General features: G+C 46.9%; 1 long non-coding RNA gene across 2 annotated transcripts in view; it reads right to left on the bottom strand.

The window, feature by feature from the left end:
* Positions 1–5,447: 5,447 nt before the first annotated feature.
* Positions 5,448–10,225, bottom strand: part of LOC127204415 (uncharacterized) — a 52,637-nt gene continuing 47,859 nt past the window's right edge. For both annotated transcript variants that reach the window (XR_007832466.1, XR_007832467.1), the window contains exon 3: positions 5,448–5,712. This is a non-coding gene — a long non-coding RNA (uncharacterized LOC127204415). The remainder of the gene's footprint in view (positions 5,713–10,225) is intronic.

The raw sequence follows: 10,225 nt of genomic DNA, 5'->3' as shown, positions 1-10,225 counted from the left end.
GGAACAACCCTTTATAGTTGCCATATGAATTTTTAAAAAAATTTAAATGGACCTCCTAATGGTGGGGGTGAGGCTCAGCAGAAGAGTCCTTGCTAGCATGTACAAAGTCAACTCCAGCACCACAGATAATTTTAAAACAAATAGATATCCCATTTGACCCAGTAATTTTACATCTAAAGCTATTCAAGGATGTGAACAAAAATATATCTTTAAAGATTTAATGATATCGTTTTATAACCCCCCACATTTTTAAAGGTAACTGGGCATGGTAGAACACGCCTTTAATCCCAGTACTCACGAGCAGGGGGATCTCGGTGAGTTTGAGCTCAGCCTGGTCTACAGAGCAAGTTCCAGGCTAGTCAAGGCTACATAGACAAACAATGTCTCAAAAATCAAAAATAAATAAATAAATAAATTAGAAGAATTTGGAAAGGATATCTATTCAAAAGAAGTGATACATTGTGAATGGTGAAATGGCTTAAACTGTTAGATGATAGTGAGAAATCAACCTGTACAAAAAAAGATAAAAGGAAGTATTTATATTATATATTAAGTACAAATAGAGTCAAAGTAGGCATGGTGGTGCATGCCTGTAATCCCACCATTCAGGAGATGTTGACAAGATAATCAGAAGTTCAAAGTCATCCTTGACTATGCAGCAAGGCTGAGTCTAGCCAGCATGTGAGATTCTGTCCAAAAAAATCAAATTTTCTGATGTCATCTGTCATGTATATAACACACATAGGCATGGTGACATAAATATTAGAAAGAAACATCTTTTTAAAAGCATCCCTGTTATCAACCCAAATTGGATGGTCCTGAGTGGCTTACCTTTCCTATTGCAGAGTTTCTGTTTCTATATCTTCAAACATTCTTTTTTTGTTTTGGTTTGGTTTTTTGGTTTTTCGAGACAGGGTTTCTCTGTGTAGCCTTGACTGTCCTGGACTTACTTTGTAGACCAGGCTAGCCTCGAACTCACAGCGATCCGCCTGCCTCTGCCTCCCGAGTGCTGGGATTAAAGGCGTGCGCCACCACTGCCGGGCTTCAAAAATTCTTAACAGGTATGCAGCACTTTTATACTCAAAAAACTCTACAATACTTTTTCAAAGGAATACCGACTGGCTTCCTGTCTTTCCAGTAAGTAAAAGGTACTAAACTGACCACTCAGTCAGAGACTGCCCTGCCTAGCCTGCCCCTCAGGAACCTCTCCGTTTCCACTCACCGCTGTTCAAAAGCTCAGAGCTGGGGCTGGAGAGATGGCTCAGAGGGTAAGAGCACTGACTGCTCTTCCAAAGGTCATGAGTTCAATTCCCAGCATCCACATGTTGACTCACAACCATCTATAACAAAATCTGTATACATAATAACTAAAAAGCTCAGAGCCCTAGAACTACACATCTGAGGCTTTCCCTTACCTCCCTTTGACCCAAGATCCACATCTGCGACATATGAAAGAAACGACAGCTCACAGCCCAAGTCCTACAAGCTTCCTGAGGTGCTTTCTAGCCCTGTCATCTAGTACAAGCAAATGAAAGAGCTAGACCTCCTGACAGACGCAAGTCCTGAAGGTGTTCAGAGCCCTGTTCACAGTGGGTACGTAGCACTTAGGTTTGATGAAAAGAAAAAGAAGGCCCAGGAAGTCACATGTAGACAGCACAGGAACCCATGGCTGGCTTGCAGTGGGAGACTCTCAAATCCCAATTCTTGTTGCTTCCAAGGCCTCCTTGGCCATCACCAGAGACCCCTTGCTGGGAGAGGAGTGGGGCCCTGGCATTCTCTGCCCTTTTAGGCTGAGGCTCTGCCTGTCTACCCAGCCTTCAGTTCCCCAAATTTATCTCCATCACTACCTTCAGTACCTGCTCCAGTCCCCATAATAAAAGGGTCCAGGGAAATCCTGAGCAGTCCCTCTTGACACTCACTGACTCAGCTGTCTATTTTTCCACCCCATCATCTCCTAGGTCAAGAAGCTCTAGGATAGGTCAGAAATTACACCAGTGCAAAAATATCTGTAAGTGATAGAAGGCCAAGCCAATCTTGCTTGAGTGGGAAAACGGTAGAAATCATTAACTCATGTCATTGGAAAGTTCTGGGTACAAAGCCAGATCAGGCATGGCTGACTCTCAAGGTTGACACATCAAAGCTAGCTCTGGCTGGCTGTCTTTACTCTGAAAGATGAGCAGGTTCTTCATCAGAATCTCACATGCTCATCCAACCAAGTACAGCAAAAAAAAAAAAAAAAAAAAAAATAGACCATCGTCTCCAAGAGCTCTGGCTTAAAAATAAACACACACACACACACACACACATAAACACACACACCCAATATCATGGCCAGGCGTGGTAGCACATGTCTTTAATCCCAGCACTGGGAGGCAGAAGCAGGCAGATAGATCTCTGTGAGTTTAAGGCCAGCCTGGTCTACAGAGCAAGTTCCAGGACAGTCAGGGCTACATAGAGAAAAATCCTGTGGGTGGGGAGGGGAGAACGACAAGGAATTCCATGGTTCCGGCCATGAACATTCATAGGGACACACCGAGGTGTTCTCTGCCCAGAGGAAGAGGGAAATGTTGGGGGGAAACGCAGTAACATATTCCTTCCAAACAAGTCTCTTCCACTTTAAGAACCAATAGGGCCAAGGGAGGACATTCACTTGTAATCTGAGGCTGAAGCAGGAGGATTGCTACGTCTATATAGAAAGACCAGTCTAAAAAAAAGATGACAAAGCCAGGCTTAGTGGTGCACGCCTGCAATCTCAATACTTGGGGAGGCAGAGGCAGGTGGATCACTGTGAGTTCAAGGCCAGCCTGGTCTACAAAGCGAGTCCAGAACAGCCAGGGCTATACAGAGAAACCTTGTCTCAAAATAAACTGGGAAGAAAAGAAAAAAAAAATCCTTCAAGGAGTTTGGCTACAGATGAAATTCAAGGCTAGCCTGGGCTAAAGAGTAGGAGTTTGTCTCTGAAAGATTTTTTTTTCCCTTTGTGCCCTCTGTCATCAACCCTTCTCCTTCAACTCCCAATCCCTGAAAAGCACTAGAGTGTTCTCTCTCCAGAACACGGCAGTCACTAAGTGTGGAGCCTTTAACTTCCTAGACACATCAGCATCTCTGTTTGTGAACACAGAAAGATTGTTCCGTTCACTACTAGGTGGCGTCGACACGATCCCAGGCTTTACAGATGCAATTACATCAGAGCACAGAGGTACATGCCTGTAACCCAGCAGCCGGAGATGTACCCGCCATCTAGACTCCAGAAGTTGAATATTCCCTTCAAGAAGGAAAAGCCTTAGTCCAGGTTGAAAAAAAAAGACAAAGAAAAGAAGTTGCCACTTTCCTTTCTTCTGTCCTCTTTTTCACGCTGAGTTTGGCCACACAGCAGACAAGGGAGCAGTCAGTGGTTAAGAGCCCTTAATGCAGCTGGGTGGTGGTGGAGCACACATTTAATCCCAGCACTTGGAGGGCAAAGGCAAGTAGATGTGTGAGTTTAGGCTAGCCTGTTCTACAGAGTGAGTTCCAGCATAGCCAGGACTACACAGAGAAAGCCTGTCTGGGGAGAGGGAGGAACGCTGACTAGTGCCATACTGGGGTTCAGTTCTCAGCACCCACAAGGTGACCCATGACCACCAGTAATTCCCATTCTATAGGCTCCAATGCCTTCTTCTGATACCCAGGGGCCCCATGCATGCATGTGGTCTATGTACTGACACACAGACACACATACACACAAAATAAAATAAACACATTTAAAACAAAAATCAAGCAACCAGCCCCCTCCAGTGCCTGGGCTATTTGGGGTTCAGCTGACAGTAGCTGACAGTCTAGATATTTCTCCAGCAAAACTGACTGGCTATGTCTTAGGGGCCAACTTCATGCAGCTACCTGGTGACTCAGCTCCACCAGGGACAAAGCTGCTGTCATGTCACTTGAGTACGCTATGAGCCCTTCGTAACATTGCCTTGTTTTTTGTTATTGTGGTTGTTGTTTATTTGTTTTGGTTTTTTTTTTTTTTCCTCTTTTTCACAGGCTCATCATATCCTAGACTGAACTAATGCACTCTGTCCTTGTGACTCAGTCTCCAGTGCACTCTGTGGAACCTTGATGGCCTTCTGTAGTTTACCCAAGCTGGAATACAAAGCCTGCATCCTCAAACGAAGATGGTACAGTGTTTTTCTTCCACATGTGGTGCATGGAAGATTTCAGAACACCCCTCACCTTGTGCCAGTCAGATGGCCTCTTCCACCCTGACTGGGGTCCTTTCCCTCCCCTCCTTAGTTCAGATAACACAGAGAAATCACAAAGTAAATCCACTGTCAAGTTAGTTTTCTATCTTTGATCCCAAAGGAGCCCTTTACAATAAAAACTTGAGCTCTCTGGAGTTTTTTTTCCCCCTTCTAACTCGTGGCTGGGTCTCACTAGTATAACTCTGGCCGTCCTAGAACTCCCTCTGTAGACCAGGCTGGTCCTGAACACACAGAAATCTGCCCTCCTCTGCCCCTGGCGTGATGAAAGTAAAAGCGTGTACCAACACACCCAGCAGGATTTTCTTTTTAATCTGTGTGGATGGGGGGGGGGGACCATCATGTGTACATGTTTGTATATGAGAGAAACATGTGGACATGCCTGCCCACATGAGGAGGAGAGAGGTTGATGGCAGTGTGCCTAGCTCTCTATCCTATTTCTGAAGACAGTGCCTCAGGAGTCAGCAAGATGAGCAGGCCAGCAAGCCCCAGAGATCCTCCCGTCTCAGCCTCCCCACACAGGCCCACACTGCCATGCCTGACACTTCTATGTGAGTACTCGGGCCCCGAACTTAGGTCCTCATGCAGGAGTGGCAAGCACTTTACCTGCTGAGCCACAGAGCCCATACCCAAGATCTTTTTACTCCTTTTTCTTCTTTAACCTCACTAAAGGGGGTGGGGGAGACATTTCTGGCCATAGGACAGGGGAAAATTGTGGTGAAACAAGCAAATCCAGCGAGGCACCCCTGGTCCCCATCTGTTCTAAATCTTCCCCTCACAGGATGTCATGTCTAAAAAGCAAGAAAAATGTTCCTTTCCTCTCCCAACTTTCGGCAGGAGCTCGCATGCAAGCTTGTTCTGTGGGTTTTCAGCTGCTGTTTAACTCACGTGTTGCCGAATTATACTAGCTCCTCCATCCGCTTCCCACTCTCCCCTCAAAACTGCAGTGGTGGCATGGCTCACCAACAACGGGGGACCATGCCTGCTCTGGCAGGGAGCTCACTTCCCCTGTTTCAACAGTCCCCTCACAAAGGATTAGTTCTCCTAAATCAGGCCAATGACTTTTGCAGATTGTTCTGCTGAAGACCCGCCAGAGAGCTGCCTGGGCCCCCGGAGGAAGTGAAGGAATCCCACCAGGGTAAAAGGGGTGGGTCTCAAAATAGCCACCTTCTGGTACCATGCCCACCCCCCTTGCTTCTAGGCACTTGCCTGCAGATGTGAGCAGACAGTCAACTCCCAGACACTGGACCAGGAAGGATGCTCCCCAATAGCTTCCAACAGCCCTGACCGCTGTGTTTCCAGGCCTGGGAGGCTGATATTTATAGGAAGGGCAAGCGGCCAAGCAAGGCCTGGTCCAAGTTTATTTGAGCTAACTCTCTCTTCCCGTCTTCTGTAGTTCTTCAAGTTCAACGGTGAGGCATTCTTCCCTTTATGGCTTGATTTTTCACACAGGGGCGAAGGCCTTAAGAATCCCTGCCTGGGGAAAAAAAAAAAGAACCCCTGCCTGAAATGATAGAAAAGGACCTGTGTGCACCATCCCTGCCACCCTCTTTGCTCAACTAGCCACTTCTACCTGCTTCTTCCCTGGCACACACTTCTTTGCGTCTCCCCGACACACAGAGACTCTACAGTCCTCCAGATAGTCAGAAGAGGTCTCTCTTACCCAAGTCCGATTGTCCCGCCTCCCTGTCCACTCACCTCCTCATAGCATCCTGCAAGGCCTTGCAAGATCTATCCCCCTCCCACCCACACACATACACACCCTTCCCCACCTACCTCAGTCCTTCCTCTACAAACTGCCTCCTGCTTACAGTTGTTCCAACACATCCTCCGCACAGGCACCTCGAACACCTACCTACCTCCTGGGGCACTGGAGCCTTTAGGTTTCTCACCTCACTGGGTTTCTGCCCCTCAAGGACCTTGCTAATACTCTATCAAAAAGAACCACTGGGGCCAGGGACATGGCTCAGTAGATAGAGACAGTTGCCACTGGGCTCGATCCCCCTGAGTTCCAGCCACAGGGGGACCTATACGGTAGGAGAAGAAAATCCACTCCTATAGGCTGCCCTCTGACCTCCACATGTATGCCATGACACAAGTACAGGAGTGCTCATGAACATGCATACACACAAGCACACATGAATGAAGTAAATGAATCATTTTTTATTTGTTTGTTTTAAGAAAAGCATCCCTAAGTTGGATGTGACATGTGTCATGTCTGCAACGTGGGTACTTGGGAGGCTGAAGCAGGGTGGTAGTCCAACAAGAGCTACTACACATAGAGTTTCAGGCTAGCCTGGGTTACAGAGTTGATCCTGGGTTTGTGTTGTTGTTGTTGTTGTTGTTTTTAATCCTGTCTTAATAACAAATAAAACAAGTACCCTGATAGCCATAGTAATATATACACTATTTTGTTTGTTTGGTTGGTTGGTTTTTGTTTGTTTGTTTTTTGAGATGGAGTTTCTCCATGTGTAGCCTTGGCTGTTCTGGACTCGCTTTGTAGACCAGGCTGGCCTCGAACTCACAGCGATCTGCCTCCCAAGTGCTGGGATTAAAGGCGAGCACCACCACGCCTGGCTGGTTTTTTCCTTCATAGAACCCAAAGACTCATTCCTTGAACAAAGAGTGTGTGTGTGTGTGTGTGTGTGTGTGTGTGTGTGTGTGTGTGTGTGTTGGGAGGGCATCACAGATGCAGCGCTCCACCACTGTGTTCTACCCTGTGGCCCCACACACCGTTTTGTTTCTCTTTTTTCTCCCACTGGACTGAAGTTCTATAAAATCCACAACTTCTTACATTCCACTAGATGCCTAACTTCTTCTCTTTTGAGATATGGTCTCAGTGTAGCCCAGGCTGGCCTCAAACCCACCAGGTAGCTGAGAATAACCTTGAACTTCTAATCCTCCTGCCTTCACTCACAAAATGCTTGAATTGAAGCTGCATGCTTCCACACCCAGTCCTATGTGGTGCTAGGGATTGCACGCAGGTCCTTATGCATGTCAGATAAACGTTCTACCAGATTAACTACATCTCTAACCCAGCAAACACTCATTCTACGACTAACTCTAGCCCCTCCTTGTCTGTGGGTCTCAGGCCTACCCATCATCACTTCCGGGAAGTCAATCTTGGATCTTCTACCTTTTGACACCATACTTTACTTAGCCATGTCACCTGATCTTAGGGTGATTCTATGGTTTCATATGTACTTTGAGCTATTGAATAGAGAATACATAGCTGGGCGTGGTGGCACACGCCTTTAATTCCAGCACTTGGGATCCAGAGGCAGGAAGGTCTCTGTGAGTTCGAAGCCAGCCTGATCTACAAAGAGTGTTCCAGGACAGCTAGCACTACATAGTGAGGCTCTGTCTCAACAGAATATAGCAAACATAATAAAGAAATGAATACAGAATACACTCATAAGCAGAATTCCACATACACCATCTACCCTCTCCCCTTCTTTAACTCTGCAATCCCCATCCAGCCTTTTGCTATGTCTACACATCCATTCATACAGCTTCATACATGGCCACCACTGTGTATGCATACCTCACCTAGATCCTTCCAGGGCTTAATTTTAAAGGGAGAGGAAGAACCACAGAGACTTAGTTCCACACTACTCAACATCGGGTCCATGAGCTAAGAGTGCTGCTTGGTGGTAGACTCAGACCTGCCTAGCATGCATGAGGTCCTGAGTTCCTCCAAGGACAAGACTGGTACCAAATGCAGCTTTGCCCTCTCTTCCTACCACATTCCACACTTGGGGAGGGAAGAAAGCACATGTGCCTGACAGCCACATGAGAGACGGGTACAGCGCCCATCCAGCTCAGCCCGTACCAGCTAATCAAAGAGTGCTTCCTGGCAGTAGAAGGGGCCAATGTCTAGTGAACTCAGATCACACAAGCCTGGGGGCAGGCATCAGGTTGGAGGAGGGATGAATGGTATAGAAACAACCCAGGGATAGTCCAAAGATGTGAAAACAGACAAGGGCCCTTCCTCAGCCTTTGAGCCTCTCAGAAGAGGGCAAAGCTTTGATCCAACTAGTAGAGGAACTACCAGCTACCCTCTGGGCTGCAGGTTAAAGATGATTCCTCTCCAACGATGGTTCCTCCCCCAAGTGAGATATTAAACACAGGGACCCAGGGTGCGAGAAGGTACTAGGGGTACAGGAAGGAACCAATCTTTTCCCCCAAAGACCATTCAACAAGCTGGTCCCAACAAGCAGAGCTGCCTGCACTGAACTTGATGCCAGGCAGCTGGCACTTTACACCCTAGGAATCTGGGACATAGTAACACCTCCTTGCCCTTCCTCTCTAGGACGCACTTTACTAAGTCCCGCCTACCCTGCCCAGGGTCAGAATCTGCCAAACAATGAAAAGAAAAACAAGCCCCTCCTTCTCTCCCTTGGATCTTTCCACCAGATCCTATCACACACTGTCACCGTGCTAGAGGTGACTGAACACCCAGGCATGCCAGGAACTGTATGGGTTTAGTGCTGAAAATAACATCCATGTCCATGGGGCAGTGGTAGCCCACATTTTTTTTTTTTTTTTTTTTTTTTTTTTGGTTTTTCGAGACCGGGTTTCTCTGTGTAGCCTTGACTATCCTGGACTCACTTTGTAGACCAGGCTGGCCTTGAACTCACAGTGATCTGCCTGTCTCTGCCTCCCAAGTGCTGGGATTAAAGGTGTGCACCACCACCGCCCGGCTAGCCCACATCTTTAATCCCAGCACTCGGGAGGCAGAGGCAGGCGGATCGCTGTGAGTTCGAGGCCAGCCTGGTCTACAGAATGAGTTCTAGGACAGCCAGGGCTATTACACAGAGAACCCCTGTCTCAGAAAAAAGAAAGAAAGGAAGGAAGGAAGGAAGGAAAGAAAGATGGATGGATGTCCCAGTATGGGAGTGGGGACACTACAGACTCATCTCCAGGCTTGGGAGCCATCCTGGCTTTTCAGAAATGTAACCCAGTTCACAGAGACGGCTCTTCCCGTTGCTTCTCTTTCTACGGCTTGCTCCCCATGTTGGTTTAAAAGAAATGGAGGTCCCTTCAAGGCTCAACAGAAATTTTCTCTTAAAAAAAGAAAAAAAAAACACTGATAAACATACCAATACCAACATGTATGTGGGGTGTGGTGGTACATACCTGCAATCCTTAAGTAGGAGTTCAAGGCCAGCCTCTGCTACATAAGGCATTCTATAAAAACAAACAAAATCACACAAACAGTACTGCTGTAGCTAGGGGTTCTCAACCTGTGTGTGTATGGGGGGGGGGTGTATCAAACAACCCTTTCACAGAGGTCATCTAAAACCATGTGCTTATTCAGATATTTGCATTACGATTCATAACAGCAGCAAAATTACAGTCATGAAGTAGCAATGAAAATAATTTTACGGTGGTGGTGGAGGTCACCACAGCACGAGGAACTGTAATAAAAGACTGCAGCATTAGGAAGGTTAAAAACCACTACACTTGGCTTTGTGTTTTATTTATTTACTTATTTATTTCTGAAACAGGGTCTCTCTATTAATGTAGCCCTGGCTGTCCTGGAACTCTGTAGACCAGGCTGGCCTTGAACTCACAGAGGCTCACCTGCTTCTGCCTCCCAAGTGCTGAGATTAAAGGTGTGCGCCACATGTGTGGCCACCACTTAACATTCTTCTGTGCCACGTATTAAATAGCTTGGGGCTGAGTTGTAGCTCAGGGTACAACAGTGCCTAACATGTTAGAGGCCAGGGCTTCGGTTCTCAGCATTTAAAAGAACAACAGCAATAAAACCCCTGAAACTTTGAAAGGATAAGTGAGCTGCCCATTACCCCGCTGGGGAGGGCAAAGGATCAGAACTCAGATTTTTGGAAGCCCAGACTATGTTCTAACCGGCAACCAGGCACCGTGCCCATATGCAGACAGCAGCTTATGACAGTAAAATGACTGGCTGCCATTACTGTGGACTTCCTAAAGTTTCAAATTTGTCAAACAGGGTTTGTTTTGTTTTG

Source organism: Acomys russatus, chromosome 20 (genome assembly GCF_903995435.1).
Source record: "Acomys russatus chromosome 20, mAcoRus1.1, whole genome shotgun sequence".
Classification (NCBI taxonomy): Eukaryota; Metazoa; Chordata; class Mammalia; order Rodentia; family Muridae; genus Acomys; species Acomys russatus.
Note: the sequence above shows the minus strand (reverse complement) of the source record. Positions and strands in the feature narration are given on the sequence as shown.